The sequence below is a fragment of the Dermochelys coriacea genome, chromosome 3, assembly GCF_009764565.3.
Source record: "Dermochelys coriacea isolate rDerCor1 chromosome 3, rDerCor1.pri.v4, whole genome shotgun sequence".
Lineage (NCBI taxonomy): Eukaryota > Metazoa > Chordata > Testudines > Dermochelyidae > Dermochelys > Dermochelys coriacea.
The window spans coordinates 155,326,272-155,349,064 of NC_050070.1; the positions used below are offsets into that span (position 1 = coordinate 155,326,272).

Genomic DNA, 22,793 nt, shown 5'->3' on the forward strand with positions numbered 1-22,793 from the left:
TCCCAAATGAATACCTTAACAAATTAGTGCTTGTTGGGAGGGAGGCTGGCTTTCTCCTTTTCTTAATCAGCTCTATTCCTGTTCTTCTTTGCTTCGGCAAACACACAACACCAGTCTGATCACTAATTTCTCCTCTTCCTAGACAGTTAAAAGCTTCACTGTGATGTCAAGATCTGATCTTTTAATGGCACAACTAATGCATCTCTTTCCATCCCTAACAAGCCATGGTAAGAACAGATCTATCTAAGAATATCCCAGTTGAATGTGCACTGAACTCTATAACTGTAAGAAGGAGACATTAACTTTTTGGTCATATGCCCAGAGGAAAAAATATTCCCCAGCCTTGTGGACTATCATCCTCTGGAAAGCAAGCTGCATCTAGCAGATACCCTCAAGGACAGAGAAAGGTATGTCTACACTCCAAACTTGGGAGAAGAAGGGGGATTCCCAAGCCAAGAAGACATACATGCTCTAGGTCTGCTCCAGTAAGTGTGCTAAAAATGGAGGTTGCCTCAGCAGCTCAAGCGGTGGGAGAGGCTAGCCGCTCCAAGAATGTGCCCAGTATCTTGGACAGGTTGGTGCTTACGGTGGATAGAATACACTAGCTCATACAGAGCTAGCGCAGGTATTTCTCCTTTAGCTGGGAAGCACACCCTCAGCTCAAAATGTAGACATACCTGAAGTCGCACAGGGATTCAGGGTATATCACCTACAGCCTTCTTTACAGTGGTGTGGAGCATCCATAGCTCACTGAATTCACTGGCAGTCAGCAACTCCTGAAAACCACAGGGCATGCATTTTTGTTTCCCCAACAGTAAAGTAAGGCTAGTATACAGTGAGAGCACAAGGATGTCAGGAGACAATCACTGCTCATAGTAGGGCTTAGAGAGCCTTGGATGAGAGGGACTTAAGAAATGCTAATGATTAAATATGAATGTGGAGATTGGAGTGGTGGAAGGCTCCTCAGAAAATTCTTTGACTGAATGCTAAATAAATAAATAAATAAATAAATGGCAGTAACAGAGGCTTCTATCTGAGAGGCCAAATGAAATATGAGAAGGCTCCAAAATGGGCTGGTAAGCTTATCAGGAAGGAAATGAACAGAGCATATATCTGGCTGTCTCCAGGAGATGCAGAAGGTGCCAATACCATATCTGCTTCCAGGACAAGGAGCTGTGGAGCTGCACAGAATGACAATAGCTCTCATCAGAGAAGAACACAAAGGGCCTGAGAACTGATAAAAAAAAAGCAGCCAAGCTTTTCATTTTTGCAAGTGCATCCCCTCATTATATTTTCCTTTAAAAAATATCATCTTTTGACCGAATTAACTGCCAGCGACAGGCTGCTGGCTTGACAGCCCTGGAGACTGAAGACTTCTCTAGTTATCTGTAGTGCAGACAAGGGCAATGCAAGCTTCCCTCAGGCAATACTTTGGCAAAGTGCTTCCTCTACAGAGGAGAGAAGGTCACTCAGTGCACAATCCATCCTTGATCCCTCTGCAAGGACATCCATGAATGCAACGTGGTCTCAATGGTAGTTTTTGTGACTTGTGGACACCTCTCCTCTAGAAGAGGACAGAGAGCAATCAATTCATTTCACATAAGACAGCAAGCAGCCTCTAATGAGTTATGTTGTTTTTTTGCAACAGTGACCTAGTGGCGTGGTATGTGCTGAAGAATTACAAACCTCCGCTTACACTGCAGTAAAAGTATTATTATTTGTATTAAAGTAGTGCTTAGAGGCCCTAACTTAGGTTACTCATTGCGCTAAGCCCTGTGCAAACACAGAGTAAGAGGCAGTCCCTGGACCCAAGAGCAAAGAAACAAAATACACAAAGAACAGGGGGAAAGAATGAATATTATCCACACTTTTACAGATGGGGAACGGAGACATAAAGAGACTTGCCCAAGGTCACACATGAAGCCTGTGACAGAACCAGAAACTGTACCCTAATCTTCTGAATCCCTGTACACCACTCTACCTACAAGACCTTTTCTTCCTAAAGGCTACACAAACAGCTGACTATGTTGTGTAAAATAACATTGAGAGCCCCACTGTAAGCAAAGGCTGCCTCAACAACATGTCCAAATCCCCCCCTTGGGACTCTGAAATAGGCCTTTATATAATGTTGCAACACTCCTGATATTATCACAACCTTTGTAATATTTGGTATATTTCTGAGAGCCCCAGCTCCTGGAGTCATGTGCTTACACACAACTAGAGCTGGTCAGGAGTCTTCTGTTGGAATGATTTTTCAATGGAAAAATGCAGGTTGGGCAAAAATTTCAAATTATGCCAAAAATCAATTTTCTGTCAGGAACATTGTAATGAAATATTTTGTTTCGGGTCAGTTCTAGGTGAATTGGAATATTTCAGTTTGTTGTTAAACTAACCCAAAATGTTTGGTTTTGCATTATTTCAATGCTAAAATGCATTTCCCTATTTTGACATATTGCCTCATGGGAGTTTTAGTTTGGGACCCCATTCTCATCTATGGGCTGGGTTCCTGACTGACTACATCTCCCATAATGCAATGCAGACATTGCTATGAATAGGCTGTGTGGTCCAGCAGGTGCATTATGCTTGGGGGCATGACTGCATGTGCATCTTAGGAGATCATACAGTCCAGACAGGGATCTTGGCTCATAGAGAAGAATGGAGGCATTAGTCTTCTGACCTACAGCTCCTATGAAGCAATGCACCACAATGGGGAGATGCAGTTTAATGCTGAGCTAACTTGAAACAAAACATTTTGGGTCAATTCAACAAAACATTTTTATTCATGAATGTCAGAATGTTTTGTTTCAATGAACTGTGTCAAAATGAAACCCTGCAGCACTTCCAAATCAAAGTGGTTTGTAGTGTTCCATTCTAAAAAAGTTTTTTTGATATTTCACCTTTTCATCCTGATTGGAGACAAAAACAAACGTTGAAATATCAGAATTTACCTCTCTTTTGGTATTTTTTGTGCCCTTTCATTTTGGGTAATGACTAGATATCATGAGGCTTCTAGCCCTTCCGGACTGAATGTACATCAGAACTACCACTAAACCAGCCTCCCTTGTGATCATTTGTGAATTCTGTTTCTGAATTAAATCAGAACTTTCAGTGCTGTGTGGAAATGGAGGGGCAGGGGAAGTCCACTGTTATGAATGACATTTACTGGCTTCCCTTTCCTATCTCAGCAGAGTCCAAGTGTTGTGGACTGACAGTGGATAGGCCAGAGGAGGACCCAGGAACACAGAATGGAGATTGTTTTAATATAGCCACAGCAGAATTACATGCACAGAGTAGACCTGTATACAATTCTAACCAGATCAGCATTGCTTTGGGGATGAGACAACTATTGTTATTCATAGCACTCCCCTTATCCCTTAAAATAAATATCAGCAATGTCTTTTAAATGACAAAAATATATTTAAATGCCCATATTCCACAGCATTATATAAAGGTCATCAAGACATATCCCTGTAAATAACTTTTGAGCAATATGTTTTAAATGCCAAACCATGGGCCAGATGCTCAGTTGTGGCCCAGTAGTGTTCAGTGTAGCTGAGGTAGAATAGAAGAGAGGGGGCTCATAAAATGCCCTCTGTGTCCCCCCAACCCTGGATCCATTCTGCACTGGACTGGTCCCCCAGCACAGGTTAGAGCAGCCTGGTGGCTTCTTTAACTTGTGCCAGCTGTGAATGGCCCCCAAGGGGCTGTTACTGCAGCCAGAGATCAGTGGGGTGCAGGAAGATGTAGAAGAATGACTCACCAGGCAGCACACTCCCTTGAGGCTCAGCATGGCATAGCAGGCTCTCCTCATCTGGCATCCCTGGCCAACAGTCACTCTGGCCCTGTGATGATCTACTCTTTCTTATGCCTCAGATCTCTGGCCAGGTCACTTATAGCCACTCCCCCTTCTGGGGACAGGGAGGGGGCAGACAGGCCAACCAACAAAAATCCTGTAGCGTCCCACCAAGTCTAGACTCTCTAGTGCTTCTACCTCTGGTCTCTGGGGTCTTTGCACCCCCTTTCTCAGTGTGCTGTAGAGGAACCCAGGCCCTCCTCCTGTTACAATTTTTCCAGTGCTCTGCCCTCTCAAGCCAGTCATCATATAACATTTAATTTAAGGTCACATTCTTCTGATGTGCCTTCTTTGCCCCCAGGCACAATACACCTTCATCTAGACCTATCAATTCCTGGGCCACAAATACATGACTCGCACCCAGTCCCCATGGACTCAGACTGTTTCCTTGCACAGGATCTCCTGTAGATCCTGTTGCTGCTCCTCTATCCAGGACAGTGACTTCTACAAATCCAACTGTAGTTCCCACTGGTTTTGTTGGTTCTTGAGGAGCTGCTGGAGGACCACTTGGATCTGCTTTGCCGGCCTGATCGCTTCTGTAAGCTGGCACAGAATATCTGGTGACCATGACTGATCCTCCATATAGCAGCTTGGGAGGGCAAATCTTTCTTCACCAAAGAAGGCTTCCAAACACTTCAGCTCTGTCTTTTTTCCCCCTTCAAAGCTCCAACCAGTCTCACTCTTCCCTTATTTCAAGGGCGATCATCATGTCGGTACTCTCCACCACATATAACCGGGCAACCTTCCTCACGAGCCTAGGGAATTCTTAGTCACATCTAACTCAGTCTTTAGCCCCTCCCTCCAACCTCCATTTATTGTCCAAAAAAAGCAAAGAATTCACAAAAGAAAAACAAAACATCCAACTGGGACTTTCTATCCAGCCACATCTCCCCGGGCTTCCCGCCTGGACTCTCCCCACACCAACAACTATTACAAGAGACTGTCCTTTCATGCAGCATCTCTCTATACTCCCTCCCCTTTCCCACAGCTCTTTTTAGGGAACACCTGTCCCCTTTTCTGCTGCATCTGAGTAATGAACTTGCTGGCCCTTGGCCTCTGGCCCTTAAAGGGCAGGCCACTCTGGCTGCCTACACTGTGATAAAAACCCTGGAGCACCAAGTCTTTGTGCCCAGGTTAACTGACTTGAGCTTGCAGGGCTGGGGTTTTGGAGCTAAAAATAGCAATATAGCTATTTGGGTTTGGACTGAAGCCCAGGCTCTGAGACCCTCCCCCATTACCAGATTTACCCGTTACTTTGGGGCACGATCATTGATAAGGGTTACTATTCTGGGGGGCAGGGGGGGTGTCTGTAATTCTATCAACGTACTGCTTGTGTCACTTGTGTTCTCATATGGAGCTCTACGTCTCCCTGCTGCAAGTTCCCTCCCAATGGAGCTATCCTGCAGGACCCCAGAATCAGACGCACGCACACACACATTAACAGAGCACATCTGAGAGGACCGGGTTAATCAGCACTCTCAACCATATCCATTATATGTCCCTGGACTCAGTAGGCTGGGTCGAGCAGCACTTCCAAGCTGCCACCCTCATATGCCCCAGGTTCAGCACGTCCCTATCCCCATTTTCATGTTACAATTGTTCTGGTAGTAACCCACTTGATGACCAAACCGCACATGATTTTTGGGCACTGCAAGGATATTTAGCTTAGGTACGAGGAGCGTTGCTGCAGAGCAAATGGTGAAGCCAAAAAACACCCACAGGGGAGGGGGGAAGAGAGAGAGAAGTAACCAGCTTAACCATGAAAGTTATTTATTGTCAGGTAATAACTATACAAGGGGAGCCAAACAAACAAAAGAGTTATATTAAATCTAACTTAAATTTGATTATAAAAGTCAGGTTTAGAAAACTATAACAGATCTCACAAGTCAGGGTCAGAAGGCTAGAGAGAGAGAGAGTGTGTTCTCACCACTCCATGAAGCTTGAATCGATCGGGGTTCCAGGTAGTGGTGGTAGCTGAGGGTCTGGAGTGCTGGAGACTGGCAGAACCCCCAGCACGATCAGTCAGGAGAAGATGAAGTCCCAGTGGAATTGATGGAGTTTTTGGATCCAGACATCAGAGCACTTACTTGAGCATGGGTAGGAGTTTTTGTAGGGAAAGAACAATGATTCAAGGGAGAACACTAGATTTGTTTATGGGTAAACTGATGGCTCAAGGGAGTATACCAAAGTTGTTTTGTTCAGGTTAGGCAATAGGAACTGCTCATTCCTGGCTATGGATCTTCCTTCAAGGGAGCCCACAATGCAATTAGGCAGCTTCAGTATTTTGGATACCAATAAAGGATTTATTATTAGAATTGGTCTGATAACTACTGAGCTGGGTGTGTGCAGGCTTGGGTTCATTAACATCTGGAGCAGAGATCCCCCATCATGCAGTGCTTCCCTGCTTTTCTGGTCCCAGAGTTCAGTGCAGTTCTTGCCTTGGAATCTCTGTTCTCCATTCTGTATTCTAACGGGGATGCCTCCCTGTCTCATCTTTGATGCAAATGAGGCTAGGGTAGTGTCCTTAATCCTGTCACCCTTGTCCGGAGGGGTTTAGGTGTGTCTCCCGCTACCTTTTCATTGCTTTTTGTAAGTCTTTCTTCTGACTGGCTTTGGCTCAAACAGAGGCTCACGGAGGAGGTCTTTCATGAGTCAGACAGACTGGATACTGCACCCTGGTTCCCCAAGAACACAGAGCTGATAGGTAACATCCCTCACGAGTTCTCATAACCTGGGCTCCAGCCCAAGCCCAAATGTCTACACTGCAATTTTGAAGCCCCTTAGCCCAAGCCCTGAAAGCCTGAATTAGTTGATATGGGCCAGCAGTGGCCATACTGCAGGTCTATGCCTGGGCTCTGGCTCAGGTTTTAGCCCTAGACTCCCTTCCATCCACACACTGATCAATCTGACTCAGGTCAGCAAGCACTGAGGACCTAGGTCCTAGGACTCTGCTCGGTGCGGGGGTGTCAGAGCCTGAGTCTTGCTGTGACTCAGGTCCAAGCCCTGTCATTTTGCAGCATGGACACAGCTCAAGCCATGGACCCAAGTCGGAAGGTCTGCATTGTGCAATATGGACTTGTTAGCCAGGCTGTGAGACCCTGGTCCAGCAATTGTAAGCCCAGGTTTATAATGCAGTGTGGATATTCAAGCACAGGTAGTTTGTAATGAAAGAGATGCCATGGCTCAAGCAATTAGGTGCTGGGACTCAAGGAATTTTTTTATATTAATAACTGAAGCAGCAAGCCAGAGGTGCCAGGGCTATGAACTGCCAAGCGTAGAGGTGCTGGGGCTCAGCCCTGCCTCAACTTAAGTACTGAGCACAGGCTTAGAAACACTGAGTCTGTACACCTGGGTTCCACAGACTTGGGTTTACAATGCAGCATAGACATACCCTAAGTGTATGTCGACACTGCAGTAAGAAGACCTGTGGCATGGCTACACCCTCTATGCTGCTTCCCCAGCTCTGCATAACCTGAGGATCCCGTTTCTGAGCAGAGGTCCTCCAGGGGATGTCTATGCCACTGGAGTGATGCAAAGCAGCTAAGAGTGCTGCCCAGGATCAGAACCTGTGCTTTTACATAACCTGAAATACCACAATGACGGGGTACGCTGCCTTAAACCTGCGACATGGTGGCTATGTCTACACTGCAATTACAAACCTAAGGCTAGCCCATGCCAGCTGACTTGGGCTCGCAGGGCTCAGGGTCAGGGGCTGTTGAATTGCATTGTAGATGTTTAGGCTAGAATTGGAGGTCGGGTGCTAGGACCCTATGAGCAGGGAGGATCCCAGAACTCAAGCTGCTGTCTGAGCCTGAATGTCTACACTGTAATTAAACAGCCCCTTAGCCTGAGCCGGGTCAGCTGACACGGGCAAGCCACAGGATTTTTAATCGCAGTGTAGATATACCCAGTCTTGCCACTGTCTGACTCTGCTCAATATACACTTACTCTATTTTTACATCTTGAACGTAAGCTGACATGCTTCCTGAATGTGGAAAGCCGTGAACAGTCTCTTTGTGAGACGACTGGGGTGGTATCTCAACAGCCTGTGATTCTGGTGGAGAAAGGATGGTCTGTAAGTTAGGGCACTAGCCTAGGCCATAATAGCCATGGGTTCAATTCTTTCTCCATAACAGACTTGCTGAACAGGCTTATGCACGTCACTTCATCTCTCTGTGCCTCAGTTCCCCATCTATCAAACAGATAATAATGTGTTAAAGATTGTGAAGTACTTTGAACTCTAATGATGAAATAGCAGTTACTCTCCATGGGACCCTCTTTAAATCAGTGGGCGAGAGTCTATTTTCATTTAGACCAGTTAAAAGCTGGATTTCTGTGGGTAGAATTAAGAGCAGACGTTGGCCATGTCTCTTAGATTTCCTTTGTCTGCACTTTCATCAGGAGGGGGCACATTTTCTTAAGATGAAACAGAAGCCAGTGAGAAAATGGCATCTTGAGGGAGAACAAGAGTATTAATAGTTTCTTCGCATCCACCATTCTCTGCTAAAGTCATATTACCCAACTGATTAAGGGAGCTGGTCTAAAGCTGTTCAATATTTTTAAGCAAGAACGTCTACCTGGACCAACATGGGCTTCGTTTGTTGTAGGATGATATCTGCATTTCTTTTCCACTCTTGTAGCCGCAAGGAAGTACTAGATCTCCAACTTCTACAGACTTTATTTTGTTCCCTGGAGGAATAGTTATAGCATACTTTATCCAAATCAGGTCTTGTACTTCCAGTCTTGCACATAAATGTCTCCTTATTAGTCGTTCAGCCCACGTACATTTTGTAGAACTACACTATATAGTCTTGTTTGATAAAATAGCAAGAAGCTATTTTCTGATTTAAATATCGTTTATCTCCCTTGACAGTTTTCATGGCAGTTTTAAAAGTTCTAACAAAACATTTGATTTCCCCATTAGAACTCAAATGGTAGGGGGCAGATAAAACATATTAAATTTTATTAACCTACAGAAAGTTATTGAATTCTGGTGATGTAAATCCAGGTACAATATCAGATATTAATTTTTCAGGTAATCAAAAAATGAAGCCTAAATGGCACTGTCTGCATTAAGAAAGGACACATGGCTAATTTATGGGCTCCTACCAAGATCAGAAAGTTGTCACCTAACAGACCAGCAACCTCAATATGGACTTGGTCCTGTGGGCACAGTGACCATCTCCAGGGATCCAAAACAAGCCTTTGATTGTACAAACTGATGAGGTTTGCAGTTAAGACTGGGTTTCTCCATAGCCTTCCCTAGCCAACTCTCCTAGGCACCTTAGAGTATCCCTTGCTGGCATCTTGTTATTCAGTATCTTACTGCCAAGCATGTGCTCTAGCTGTAGCTCTAATATGAACCACACCTGGATGGTTTTCCTGGATTCCTTTTAAAACCTAATGTAGTTATTCTTCCAGGCACCTGGCCAGATCCTCAGCTGCTGTAAACCCACCTAGCTCCATTGAGATCAGTGGCACTGTGCCAATTTGCACCAGCTGAGGATCTTTAATTTTATTGCAAACCCAATAAATTTCTGGATATTCTTTTGATTTCCCCATCTTTTACTGTATCAACTGACAACTAATTGCTCTGTTCTGAATCACTTCCCTGAGCAGTGGTTTCCCCTCACTGTCACTTGCTGTCTCTGTTTGCTTTTATCCATATCTTTCCTATATTTCATTTCTTCTTCTTAGCTTGTGTTCATGTTTTTTTCCCCAGGCTGCTTTCCTTCCCACACGTCCAGATAATGTGCACAGGCACTTGGCATATGTGACATTTCTCATTTCTATAATAGCATACATCAACTGAGTAGTTGTGTTTACCACAGTGAAAACATAGTTGCTTTGAGTTTATCTTATGAATTGGGGCAATGCACATTTTTAACTCATTTGCTTGTTTCTCGGCAATCTTATGCTTGACAGCTGTGTTCACAGCCTTGCTTGGTGGAAGGTCTGTTTTTGCTAGTAGCTCCCTTTGTATTGCAGATGAATGTATCCCACACACAAATCTGTCCCATAAAGCTGCCTCCAAAAATTGTCCAAAACTGGCAACTCTCTGCAATCTTTCTTAGCTCTGCTAAGAATAGTATCAAAGGTTCCCTTGGGTTTTTTGTTTCTTCTGATGAAATTTAAACGGTTCAGATCAGGTCCTCAGCTGATATAAGTCAGCATAGCATCGATGACTTCCATAGAGCTACATTGATTTGTACCAGCTGAGAATTTGACACCTAAGCTATTATCAGTGTCTCTTGCACCAGGTGTATTTTAACGAATTTACATCTTTTTTCTTAACATTTTGATGATGGAACATTTGGGATCACTAAGGTACTAACGATGGGCCTGATTCCCCACCGCCTTGCACCTTGCGTAATCATTTACACTGGGGAATTCTAATTCGGCAGCATTTTACACCCACTTGGCATCGGTGTAATTGGCTACACAAGCTGCTAGGTATGGGAGAATCAGCCCCTATGGGCCAGACACTGGAAAGGAAAGGAAAGCAGCTGCAAGGACATAGCTGACAATTCACCAAGCACGGGAAAGTCCCCAGCAGTCATAGAGTTGGTCAAGCTGCTCCAATCCTGCACCCTCCTCCCCCCCCCCAACCATGATATAAAGGGTCCTTCCAGACAGAGAAGGGTCTGGTTAGAGTGCAGTGTGCTTCTTTGATCCCTAATTAGCAGATGGTCCCTTGGTGCCATAGCCAGTCAACCAGCCAATGAAACAAAACATCTTTTTGGTGACTCTGGGGCCAGGGCCAGAGCTGGCTTAGGTGAGGGACCCAGGATGGGGGAGCCATAACTAACTTTGTTGTGGCTCCCTCTTAGCTGTGGCTGTGACCCTATATGCTTTCCCTTCACATACAGACAAAAGACTGCATGCAGACTTGATTCGCCACTGTATTATTCTAGTTTTATGCCGGTATAACTCAAATCTATTTCTTTTCTTACCACCTTCTATTGTATTAGGTACAAAAGTGTTCCAGTAGTCCTTCCCCATATTCGTTCCAATCTAATCTTTTTCTATCATCTCTTTGCCCATATGTTGTTATTTTCCCCCATAAAAAGTACCAATCAAAATACTTTGCTACTCTTTGCTTTCTCAGCTGCCTAGAAGATACTCAGCCAAGCTGTTTCCTTGGGTTATTTCTTTCTCAGGACACAGAAATCAGTCACTTATTGATGCTTTTAACTCCTCCAAGCTGTTCAGAGTTTTTTCTTTTCTTTTGTTGTGTTTTTTTCCAGTCAGCTAGCTGAATTTTCAGCCACAAGAACAGCAGTTACAACAACACCGTATTTTCCTCTTTCCTAAGGTTTTATTTTTCTTTAAGTTTGCCATAACAACATGACCCCTTTTGTTCACTTGAACATCTTTTTGCCAGTTTGTTGTTATCCCTCTACTTTGACCAAAGAGCAGAGACTGCTCCGCTTCATTCTGTATGGCCACTGCATTTTTTACTAGTACATATGGAGGTGTCAGCAGTATGGCACTTCTGGTGGACCAAGCTATTGCATCACTGAAGATTGCTTTTGGCAGGGAAAAAAAAATAGAATTATTTATATCACCAAGGCTTGAAAGGTCCTGGAAACTGAACTCCAATCTTACCACTAGAGATGGTCTCTCCAAGGGCAGCATTGAAACATATTGATGGGCAATGATGTTGTTTTTATTATTTCTTATTTATATTTCCATAGCACCCAGGCACTATGGACTAGGCCCCCATTGTGCTAGGCGCTGTACAGAACAAAAAGACAGACCCTGCCCTAAAGAGCTTACCGTCTAAGACGAGAGACAACAGATGGGTACAGACAGACCAACGAGAGAGCACAAGGAAATAGTCAGCATTGCTCATCAGGATTGGCACTAGTATCAGCACACCCGTTGCTCCACTACTGTCAAGTTTTCGTAAGCAAGCTGGCAAAGCGGGTTGTAAGAAAGGATTTGAATGAGGTAGGTTTGAAGATATTTACAGGGATATTTACAGTTCCAAGCATGTGGGCAACATGGGAGAAATCACAAAGGTGTCCTATTCCTGGCTCTGGCACTGGCCTGCTGGGTGACCTTGGGCAAGTCAAGTCTACATTCAGGGCCTCGGTTTCCTGATCTGTAAAATGGGTATAATGATACTGGCCTCCTTTGTGAAGCACTGTGAAATTTACTGATAAAAAAGTGCTATATAAGAGCTGGGTATTAGTATGAGTATTTTTTTAATTTTAGCATCATTGGCCAACTTGATTGGTGGAATTGGACGCTGTCAGTGGCCACACTTTAGCTGTTCTGTGGACAGAAACTTCTACCTACAGGTCTCTTTATCTGGCACCATTCACCAGCTCCAAACTCACTTTATTTTAACATAATACATAAATTTTGCTTTGATCTAGGAAGCCAGTGAAAATGTTGCAGGTGGTTTGGTGTCTGATGTGTCATCTCTCAGGCTGCTTTACATAGATGGTATTTTTTTAAGCTTACAGGTGACACTGTACTGTGAGAGGCTGCAGCTGGTCAGCACTGCTACTGTGGACTAGATTATAGCACAGCAATGGATTTAACAGCAGAGGAGACCTGCTGCCAGAGGACATGAGCTTTATCTACTTGGAGATTTGCTCGGGCATCTGGTGCTAATTTTGCAGGGCCAGGATGATCTTTCAGTCTTAGCCCATAGACAAACTAATGATCTGTGCTCACTATCTGCCTACAGCTTGTCTTTTAATTAACTGTCAGAGGAGCCATTCAATGAAATGCAGAATATGCAGTGAATTACTTGCAAAGGGGAAGAGCCAAGAAGGTGTCCACTGGCCTCCACTGGCAAAGCCTGGGAATTTGCTTTGTGGTAAATGTTGTGTCTTGGACTTCTGAATGCTAGGAGCTATTACACTTTGCCTTAATATTCAGGAAGGGTAAAATTCACCCAGGGCTACTGTAACCCACTGGTGGGTGGGTGTTTCAGGGCCACCTCTGTGCCTGAACTACTGAGGCTATGAATCTGGGACAGCCCTAGCTAAAGGGCTTTGACTCTTTCATTCAGGCTGTAGCAGCACCTGCTTAGTTTTGAAGTTCTCCAGTTCAATCCCTGGTGTATCACTTCAGGGAGGGGAGGGACAGCTCAGTGGTTTGAGCATTGGCCTGCTAAACCCAGAGTTGTGAGTTCAACCCTTGAGGGGGCCATTTAGGGATCTGGGGCAAAAATTGGGGATTGGTCCTGCTTTGAGCAGGGGGTTGGACTAGATGATCTCCTGGGGTCCCTTCCAATCCTGAGATTCTATGCTCAATGATAATACTTCTCTTTTTCATCCATGGAGCTCAAATCACTTTACAAAGCTGAGACAGCAACCACCTGTGACCCAACAGCCTCTTAATGCCAGCTGGCAAGGGAATGCAGAGGGGTTACAGGCATCTCATGAATCTGGTGAGTACATTCTAGCTCACCAATAAGTGTCAGGTGAGGTCTTGAGTAAAAACATTTGTCATTGTGGGCATCAAAATCATTGTGAAATGTATGTACAGATGCTATGTAAGGAGTTATGTACATACTGAACATACGTTCTTAACATCTATAGATACAGGTCACCAGCAAACGGTGAAAAACAAGTTTTCTGGCAGACAAGAGAGGTTTATTAACTATCTGTTCACATGTAAATTGAGTATTGTCTCATTCACAAAGATCTTCATATCACCGGTCTGAACTGAATGTAAATGAAGGACTGTAAAAACTTCAGAGAGAGGAATGATCAACACAGAAAAATAGCATGGGAGGGAGAATCTCATCTGGTGGGTGCACTTAAGAGGTTTGCTGGATTATATTTGGGGAGACCAAGGGGGTGCCCAGACACTCTTCTCTGAGGAAGTAAAAAGACAGAAGTTTTGCTTCATACTAAAAGGTTTCTTAGCCACCCTTGGTTGAAAACACTAAAGAGAAGTTCAGGTGAGATAAATTTTCTTTAGACAGGCAACGGTTAATCTGCTAGTTAAGTTTAGTCTCTAGAAAGCGTGTTATGATTTCATTTTATATACAACCATTTGTTTCCAATGTTCTTACTCATTAATATTTGAATCTCAGTTCTTTGATAATCAACATATTCTTGTTTTCTGTATAAATATATCCGAGTGCTGCATGTTTAACAAAATGTTGGTCCTGAGCTGCATCTCACAAGCTGTGTCCTGTTCTTTTGGGAACCGCAGGCCTGGTAGTTCTGTGAGTGTTTGGTGGAGATGGGGCTGGATACTGCAGGGAATGCTCTGAGGACTCGGGGGTTGGTGTGTGCCTATCACTACCCACACACAGACAGCAAGGCCTGCGGAGGCCTGGAATGTAGTGCTTGTGCTGACAGAGGCTGGTGGATTCAGGGAATTGATCCACAGATAAAGGCAGTGGGGCGGTGCCACACAACCCTGAGTACCACTGGGTAGCGTCACACCATTGCACACAAGGCCTTCTTTAAATCCTCCGTAGGTGTCTGCATAGGCCTCAGGACTAAAGTGGTGTGCAGATGTACGTCAGCCTTAAAGCATGAGCCACTTTATTAGAATACCTTTGTTATTCTGTGAACGATCATGAGAATTGGGAGAATGTATAGTAGTTGCAAATCAATACCTTGTAAATTAAAACAAATCAAGTCACTAGCAAAAGGGCTTGGTTTCTTTTCAGTTTTTACTCTTGGGCATAAGGGAGAAAGTATTTATTAATGAGATGTACGTCTGGTTCTTCACACTCTGGAATATACATGTTGGATTTGCACTGCTCTGAGGTACAAGCCAAACACCTTGATTAATCCTATCATGTGTTGTTTGAAGGCAAACTTCATTTTAAAATGGAAATAGGAGCTGAAGCTATTTTGCTCTCTTTGCCGACCTCCCCATCCCCAACCAAATACACATAAGGGCTGCTACTTTCAGTGCCACCATTCATAGCTGAAGGGTTTGCATCCGTTTTCTTCCAGTCTTCAGGAAGGAATCAAGGGTCATTTGGCATTTTGGCATAATCAGCTATTGAGGAGTAAGTCCAAGGTATAATTAAGCCAAGGATGTGGTAAGTAGAGGGTACTCCATTTCTGGTCAGAGCCTGGTACTTCTGTTGGATCAATGGAAGAGGTACACTGTATAACATGGTAATAGATGTACTTTTGCCCAACACAGAGTTGTAATTGATATAAGCTGGGTATTCAGTGGGTCATCCACAGAAGCCCTTGCCTCATTGAGCGGCGGAGCATGGTAAGTGAGGCAGGGATTCACAGGGTCCTTTGCTTCACTGAGCACAGTGACTGAGGTGGTGCCTCACAGGAGCATTTGCTTCGCGGGTGCGTGCTTTGCATGAGATGGGACATTCTGTAGGTGTTTAGCCAAATATTTCCAGCTAATGAATTTCCTTTCTCTTTAACAATAATACTCTAGACCACTGGTTCCCAAACTTGTTGTGCCGCTCGTTCAGGGAAAGCCCCTGGTGAGCCAGGCCAGTTTTTTTACCTGCCGCGTCCGCAGGTTCGGCCGATCACGGCTCCCACTGGCCGCGGTTCGCTGCTCCAGGCCAATGGGAGCTGCTGGAAGGGGCGCGGGCCTAGGGACATACTAGCCGCTACTTCCAGCAGCTCCCATTGGCCTGGAGCAGCAAACTGCAGCCACTAGGAGCCACGATCAGCCGAACCTGCGAACGCGGCAGGTAAACAAACCGGCCCGGCCTGCCAGGGGCTTTCCCCACACAAGCAGTGGAACAAGTTTGGGAACCACTGCTCTAGGCAATGCCATTAAAAAAACAATGTTAAAAAAACACTAAGTTTGCAGAATTAAGAGCTGATCCCCAGGTGCTTATGTGGGATGTAAGTGGTAGGTCCCAGGCTTTGTGCTGGTACCCTGCACAGGGGTGATTTTCACTCAGTGAGACACAGATGGAGTTAACATGTTGGAAAATTTGAACTGAATATTTGCTAGGAATATTTTGCAGTAGTCAACCAGCTTTGGTCCTGAGGCATGGGTGGCACGGAAGCCCTCCCCCGCCCTTTGGGGAGGCTAGACACATGGCCCCGCCCTACCAGCCCCGCCCCCACCAGCCCCTGTCTGCTGGGGCCCCAAGTGCCCCCCTGCAATTGGAGCCCCAAGTGCCCCTTGTTCGCCGGAGACCCGAGTGCCCCCCACACCGCTGGAAGATCCTGGCCAAATCATCCCAGGCCTCCCTCAGCCCCGACCACAGCACCAGGCCACCGGCTGCCCCCAGTGTCAACCTGGTCCCAGCACTGTGTCACTGGCCAGCCTCAGCACCGGCACCAGCACTGGGCTGCTGGCCTCCGGCCAGAGCTGAACTCCCACAGGCTTGGGGGAATGGGTGGAGCATGGGCAGAACCAAGGCTTGGCTTAGGGGAGGCTTATACCCACTGTCTATGTCATCAGAGTAAATTGAGATGTTACAACTGATCTTTTCCATTTCTGATTTCTATCATTCTGTGAACATAAGCAATTTATGTTATTCCAATAACTTAAGTGAAAGCTACCACTTCAGGCTTTTACTTTATATCCTTAGCAATTAAATATTGTTTGTTTGCTTTTTCTTCTGCCTGGAATTAAATCAGATAAGAAAACCTCAGGCCACTGATATCAGAGACATTGGTATTAATGGGAGATCCTGCTGGGAAAATGTTCTGTTCATATTGAATGTAGAGACAAGTACCTTCAAAATAAAATAATGTTTCTTAAACCTCTGTAGTTCAAAAGACAAAGTCAGAGGAATCAATAAGGAGACAGTTTTTGGAATATTTTTTCATGCAGTCGAAGATCTAAAAGCTAATATTGATTCACACTGGTTGGATTTTGATGGTTAAAAGGAGCCATCACAGAATTATCAAAAGTTTGAAAGTCACATACAGCAAAAGGAGTAATTAACTACTTGGTTAGAGAACATGTGTCTGCCAACTAAAAACCAGACAGTATAGAAGTCTTACAGTCTGCTGCCCTACTTTCATCTGATCCATGCTAGAGTATCTCATCAGATTTCACGTTAAATCCATCACAGAAAAAACACCCCTGTATTTTGTACCGTGGTTGATCGATAAAAAATACACTGACTACCCAAAAAACAAAAAAAAATCCAAAATTAAAACCCTATCCCAAGCATAGTTTTGACTCTGTAAAGGGAAAAATGCCAAATTCTGTGACTAGGCACTTCACCATTGCTATTGATTTTATGTGGGAAGAACTCAGATAATGTGATGATGAGTGGCTGTATAAAACTTTCAGATAAATGGAACACATGGCATGGATTTTAGCCCTGATATCCTGGCCAAATTCCAGTGTGGGTCACCACCACATTCTGCCTGCAATCTCAATCAGACATAGTATTCTTCTTCTTTTGCTTCCCTGAACAGTTGTGCAATGCAGCTGTCCAATAGTCAACAGAGTCCCACCCCAGAAGCAGCTGCAATGCAGTGATGAAGTGATTTACAGCAGTGGCTTTCAACCTTTTTTCATTTGTGAACCCCTAAAAAATTTTGAATGAAGGTGCGGACCCCTTTGGAAATCTTAGATATAATCTGCGGACCACCAGGAGTCCCTGGGCCAAAGGGTGAAAATACTGTTCTATGGTAACGACAACCTTTTGCGGACCCCTTAGACATACTCTGCAGACCCCCAGGGGTCTGCAGACTGCAGGTTGAAAACCACTGATTTATGGGATTACCAACCCTAAATGTTTAACAATTATGAATCAAGCCACCAAAAATCTTGAAATTGGCTTAAAAATCACAAGATTTAAAAATAATACATTTTCAGTTCTTTTTATTTGCTTTCTGGAGTTGAAGACTTTAGGGTTCAACATTTTCCAACTTTCTTCCAAAACTATGAAGGCTAGAAGCTTACTTTTTTAAATAAAGGCAGAGACTCTCCGGTAATAACATGATTCCAGTAGCTGGAGCTTTCAGAAAAACACCAGATACAGTGACACATGAAGATCTGGGAACATTGGATTTATACATATTGGGCCAGATACTCAAAGGCTATAAATCAGTGCAGCTCCACTGAACCCAATGGAGTTCCATCAGTTTAGACCAGCTGGGGATCTGCTTGTAAGTGCCTTGGTATCTTTGAAGGTAAGAGGTGCTATCTAAATGTCAGATGTTATGTTATTGGCAATTCATGCCCCCTTTCTCCCCCCAGTAGCTGGACTTGCTCTTTGTGTGTCCTGCATGTTACCTTGTGATCTGCAGACAGCAACTTTATGGCTCCCTGCCCTCCTCTGGTCAAGCAAAGCTAATCTCAGCTGGAAGCAGCTCTCTGCAGGTATTGCTGAAAGCAGAACAGATCAATATAATGGTTGTTTGTCTTTTAAATATTCATAGTAGATGTGCAAAATGCGAGGTGTGAAACAACATCCCATTGTGCAATGCAGAGGTTATGAGCAGAGGTAGAAAACCACTGAAGCATTATGGAATTGGCGCCCCCCACAGCAGCTGCTGCTTCCTTGCTGTGCCATGTGCACTCTGCCCTCTTGTGGAGCCGCCCCAGTCAGAGGCAGGGTCTGGAATGCCCGCTCCCTTCTCACGCCTCAGCACTTTATATTTTTGAGGTACAGTGCAAAACGTAATCCTCACAACAGCCCAGGATGAGGCTGCAGTGGATTCACCAGGGGCTGGAGGTGGCAGCATTTGGCATAGGCCCAGCTGATACCAGGGTTTGAGGCACTGAGAGCAATGTTCGAAGAAGCTCTGTCGCCCTCCCGATCACTCATGCACTGGAAGAGAGAAGCAACTCATTGCCAGGTGCAGTGTTGCCTTCCTTCTGCTCTAACGATTGCTCACTGCCACCCTTCTCGTGCTGTGTCCACAAGCTGACTTCTGCCTGGCACTGCCAAAATTCTCAAGGCCCTGTCACTCTGGTGTTACCCCCCACCCTTTCTCCTCTCACCCCTTTACTCTGACTCAGCTACCAGGCTGTCAGCTACTGTCAGCTACCTCCTGCTGTTCTAACACCCGTCCTTCATTCCTGACTATAGTTATTCTCCTCCTGCCCTTACCCCCTTCCTGAGCGGCCTAGAGTTACCTCCCTCCAGCCCTGTCCTGCTACTCGATCTATCTAGTGTTACCCACTTCCTGCCCTGCCCAGGCTGGCACTACGCCCATTTGCCCTGCACCCCGTGCTGAGCTGCCTAGTGTTCTTCCCTGTGCTGAGCTGCTCTTGATCATGACCTGCCTAGAAGCAAGCGACAACTCCTCTGAAGGACAAATTGCTTGTACTCAGTATGAACTCCACTTACCCGTCTTACTGTTACACTTCCTGTTATTTAAGGTAACAAAAACATAAATGCTCCACACTGAACGAGACTGATAAGAAAAGGAGGCAGCCAGTGGGGCATAACCGCTGAGGCCAAAGTGCATCCCACTCCAAAGATGCCAATGAATGAAAAGTAAAAAAACTGGGCCCCTCTTAGCCCTGGCTGACCCTGCAGGACTCCGGATAGTGACAGATTCCTTTTAGCTTGTAAATTGCAGCTGATATGACCAGATAATTGGGAAGGGAGCAGACGCATGTCACACTGAATTAGCCAAGTGACCATTTTTTCACACTGACAGGGATATAGAAACTCTTTCTGGATGCACAGCAGCAATGGTTCAGGTCTCCTGTTTCATTGTCTGCTCCTTTGGGGAGAGGGAGTGGCAGAGGTCTGGAGAGCTCCTGTGGACTATTTTATGGAGTTATTTTGAATTAATCAAGTAGGGAATGAAAGGTCCCAGATTAATGGCTGAATAAACTGAAATCCATCCAGGAACAAGATGGGAAATGTACACAGAATACATAGGCACAGCACAGGTGAATGGTGTTGATTCACTGGATGGTGCCCTTCCCTCTAAGGGTATGTCTACGCTGCAATTAGACACCTGCGGCTGGCCCGTGCCAACTGACTCAACTCACTGAGCTTGGGCTAAGAGGCTGTTTCATTGTGGTATAGATGTTTGGGCTTGAACTGCAGCCTGAGCTCTAGGAGCTTTCCACCTTACAGGGTCACAGAATCATAGAAAATTAGGGTTGGAAGAGACCTCAGGAGGTCATCTAGTCCAACCCCCTGCTCAAAGTAGGACCAACAGGTCCTAGGGCTCTGGCTCCAGCTCAAACATCTGTGCCGCAATTAAACAGCCCCTTAGTCTGAGCCCTGTGAGCATGAGTCAGCTGGCACAGTGTAGATATACCCTAAGTCATTATGGGTCCACTGGTCCAGCATTATGTTAAGGGGCATTTTACTCCTGGATGCACCATTGTTTGGCTGAGATGTCAAACCAAGGCACTGACTGTTTGGTCATTAAAGAGTCCGTGGCACTTAATGTAGGATTAGGATGTTTATATGATCATAATCAAATTCCAGCTCAAGCCATCAGAGATGAGATCCTGGCAGCCTAAGAGTTGGATATAGAATTTCCCTTCACTTCCTGTCCTAAGATGTTGTGTAGTATTGTAGCGCATTGTTAAATTGTTGATGTGTTCCATCCCAGGAGTGGCTATGATGTTATGGTGGGTGAAGTGTAGAGCTGTGTAGAAATTGGAATTTCCCTTCCACAGAAAATTTCACAGTTCTGGGGGGAAAAAAAATCATTGTGAATTGGAATGAGAAGTCAGACATGCAACATTTGCTTGGGGAGGGAGAGTTTCAAAAACTTCCATTTCAAAAGAACCAAAATAGAATTTTTCAAAAATTTCTGTCTAAGCTCCCAGGCAACCCACCAGGCAGGCTGTATCAGAGCTGGAAAGCCTGGAAGAGTGGGGGAGAGCTCGTAGGAAACTAAGCAGCCTGCCTGCCTGATGTCCATTGAATGTTTAGATGGAATCGACCCATTCCCACAAAAAATTTTGATCCCATCAAATTGGCATTTACTGATAGGAGAAACGTTTTGTCAGAAAAATTTCAACCAGCTCTAGTGAAGTGCGTATGCAGGACAAAGTTTTCCTCCTAGATTCCCAGACAGGGAGGTCATATATTTAATTTGGACTCTTCCATTTTAAATGAATCATGGTTGTTTTTTCACCATCGCTTGGCCACCTGTATTTTAGCTGCTGCCCTTTAACTGGCTATTGTCCAGCAAGCCCCGTGACCTCTCTGTACTCAGTGACTCATTCTGGCCTCAACAGTGATACCAGGCGACTCCCAAATGAAAGGAGACCCAGGATACTGATGTGTTAGCGAGGAAAGGTGTGATTTTAAGCCAGAGTGGTAATTTCATTGCATGGTATTACTGATTGCCACCTATAAATAGTTACAACAGGTAGAGCTCAGAGCTGCTGTCAAGATCAACCCTTCCCTTTATGCCGGCCCTATAACTCTGCTGTCTCATCTGCAGTATCCATAGCAACCACCCTGCTGGTTGTGAGACCCATGAAGTGCTCTATTTTTCTGCAGCAGTTCTTTAGAATATTGTATATGGAAGGGGAAAAAAGAACAACGAGCTGAACGGGGTTGGCAAGATTTTGGAGTGAGGGATAAAAGAGGTGGGGGGTGCTATTCACAGCAGTGGGCACTCCCGCACTGCAATGTCAACTGTCCCACCCTGCACCTACCATACTTGGGCCTTCTCAGAATAACAGGGCAGGTCCAAAAAGGCTCAGAGACTTAACTTTGGCACTAGTGACAGGCTAACATCAAAAGGGCCAGAGGTTCAGCAAAGTATCTAGAAGTTGAGCTGCTTCTAAAAACTGCTTGGCAGGGAATTTCAAAGCTATTTAAGGGACTCCCATTCAATGTAAATGGGAATTAGATATCTTTTAGCAGATATGAAAATCTCAGCCACTGAATTTGCAAAATTTGGGTTGGAAATCTTTGGAGAATAAAAATTCTCTTGCGATTCCTGATACATTGGGGTATGCAGGAAATTCTGCAAGACCAGGGCAATGCAGCAGTTCAGGCTGAATGTGCAAAGGCAGCACAAAAATCAGAAATAAAGGGGAGGAAAGACATTTCTGAACTTTTTTTGAATTTCCTGAGAGGCTGGATGTGAGCCTGGAGTTAGAATTTAAGTCCGTTCTTATTTTATCCAAACCAGTTCCCCATTTTCCAGAGGTACAGTATTTACTGTAAAGTTTGTCAAAATGTTTCCTATACAAAGTTTTTTAATTAAAAATGTCTTGGGTTTTTTTGCAAAAATTATTTTTTTAACCAAAAAATGTTGACTATTAAAAAATTTCCACTAAATTTTGCATAAGTTTTTCTTAATCAAAAAACAGTCTCTGAATCATTATTGCAATAGTTACCAACAATTTTTATTTGCCAAACAACCCGGTTTTTGGTGAACCAAAAATTTTGATTACAATTTCAAGAACTTTTCAATAAAATTTCCAGTGGAAAAAATATTGAAAGCACGTGTCCATTTTGAACCCTGAAACTGGAAACAACTTTGAAAGATTTTGCAAAACATATATATCATTTTTTAACGAGCCCTCTAGATTAGCCTTCCTGAAGAAGGTTCTTTTGTATCTTCTCTAACATCTTGCTACATTATAGTTGGGTGATAACACTGCTGTATATAAGGTTGAGAAGAGTTTACATGGTATCTGGGCCCTAATACTGATATCACAGTGTGATAGATTGGACTGAGTCCAAACCTGAGTGTGTTCAGATCAAAATGCAAGCCCTACTTTTTTCAAAAGCGTTACTGCAATATCATCTACCTAAGGGACAGATGAGAGAGAGAGGAGGAGAGTAAATTGAAACATGAGATAAGAAAGGCAAGAAGAGAAAGCACATCGCAAATGTGATGAGATGGACAGCTGAGATTATTTCTTTGGAACATTAATAATGCTACCTACATTGTTCTGCATGTGGCATTTAAACACCTGAGAGAGAGGTACCTTAGAAGAGAGGTACTTACAATAGATGGAAAAGATAAGACAGGTTGTCCAGAATAGGCATGTGGGAAAAAAGTTTTCAAAATTTACTACTCCAAGATATCAGTGGGTAATGAGAATTTACCATCTT

General features: G+C 44.4%; 1 long non-coding RNA gene across 1 annotated transcript; it reads left to right on the forward strand.

Moving 5' to 3' along the window:
* Positions 1-6,193: 6,193 nt before the first annotated feature.
* Positions 6,194-22,561, forward strand: LOC122459114. Its single transcript, XR_006279581.1, has 3 exons — positions 6,194-6,368; positions 8,422-8,424; positions 22,535-22,561. It is a non-coding gene; the product is annotated as an uncharacterized LOC122459114 (long non-coding RNA).
* The last annotated feature ends 232 nt before the right edge of the window (positions 22,562-22,793 follow it).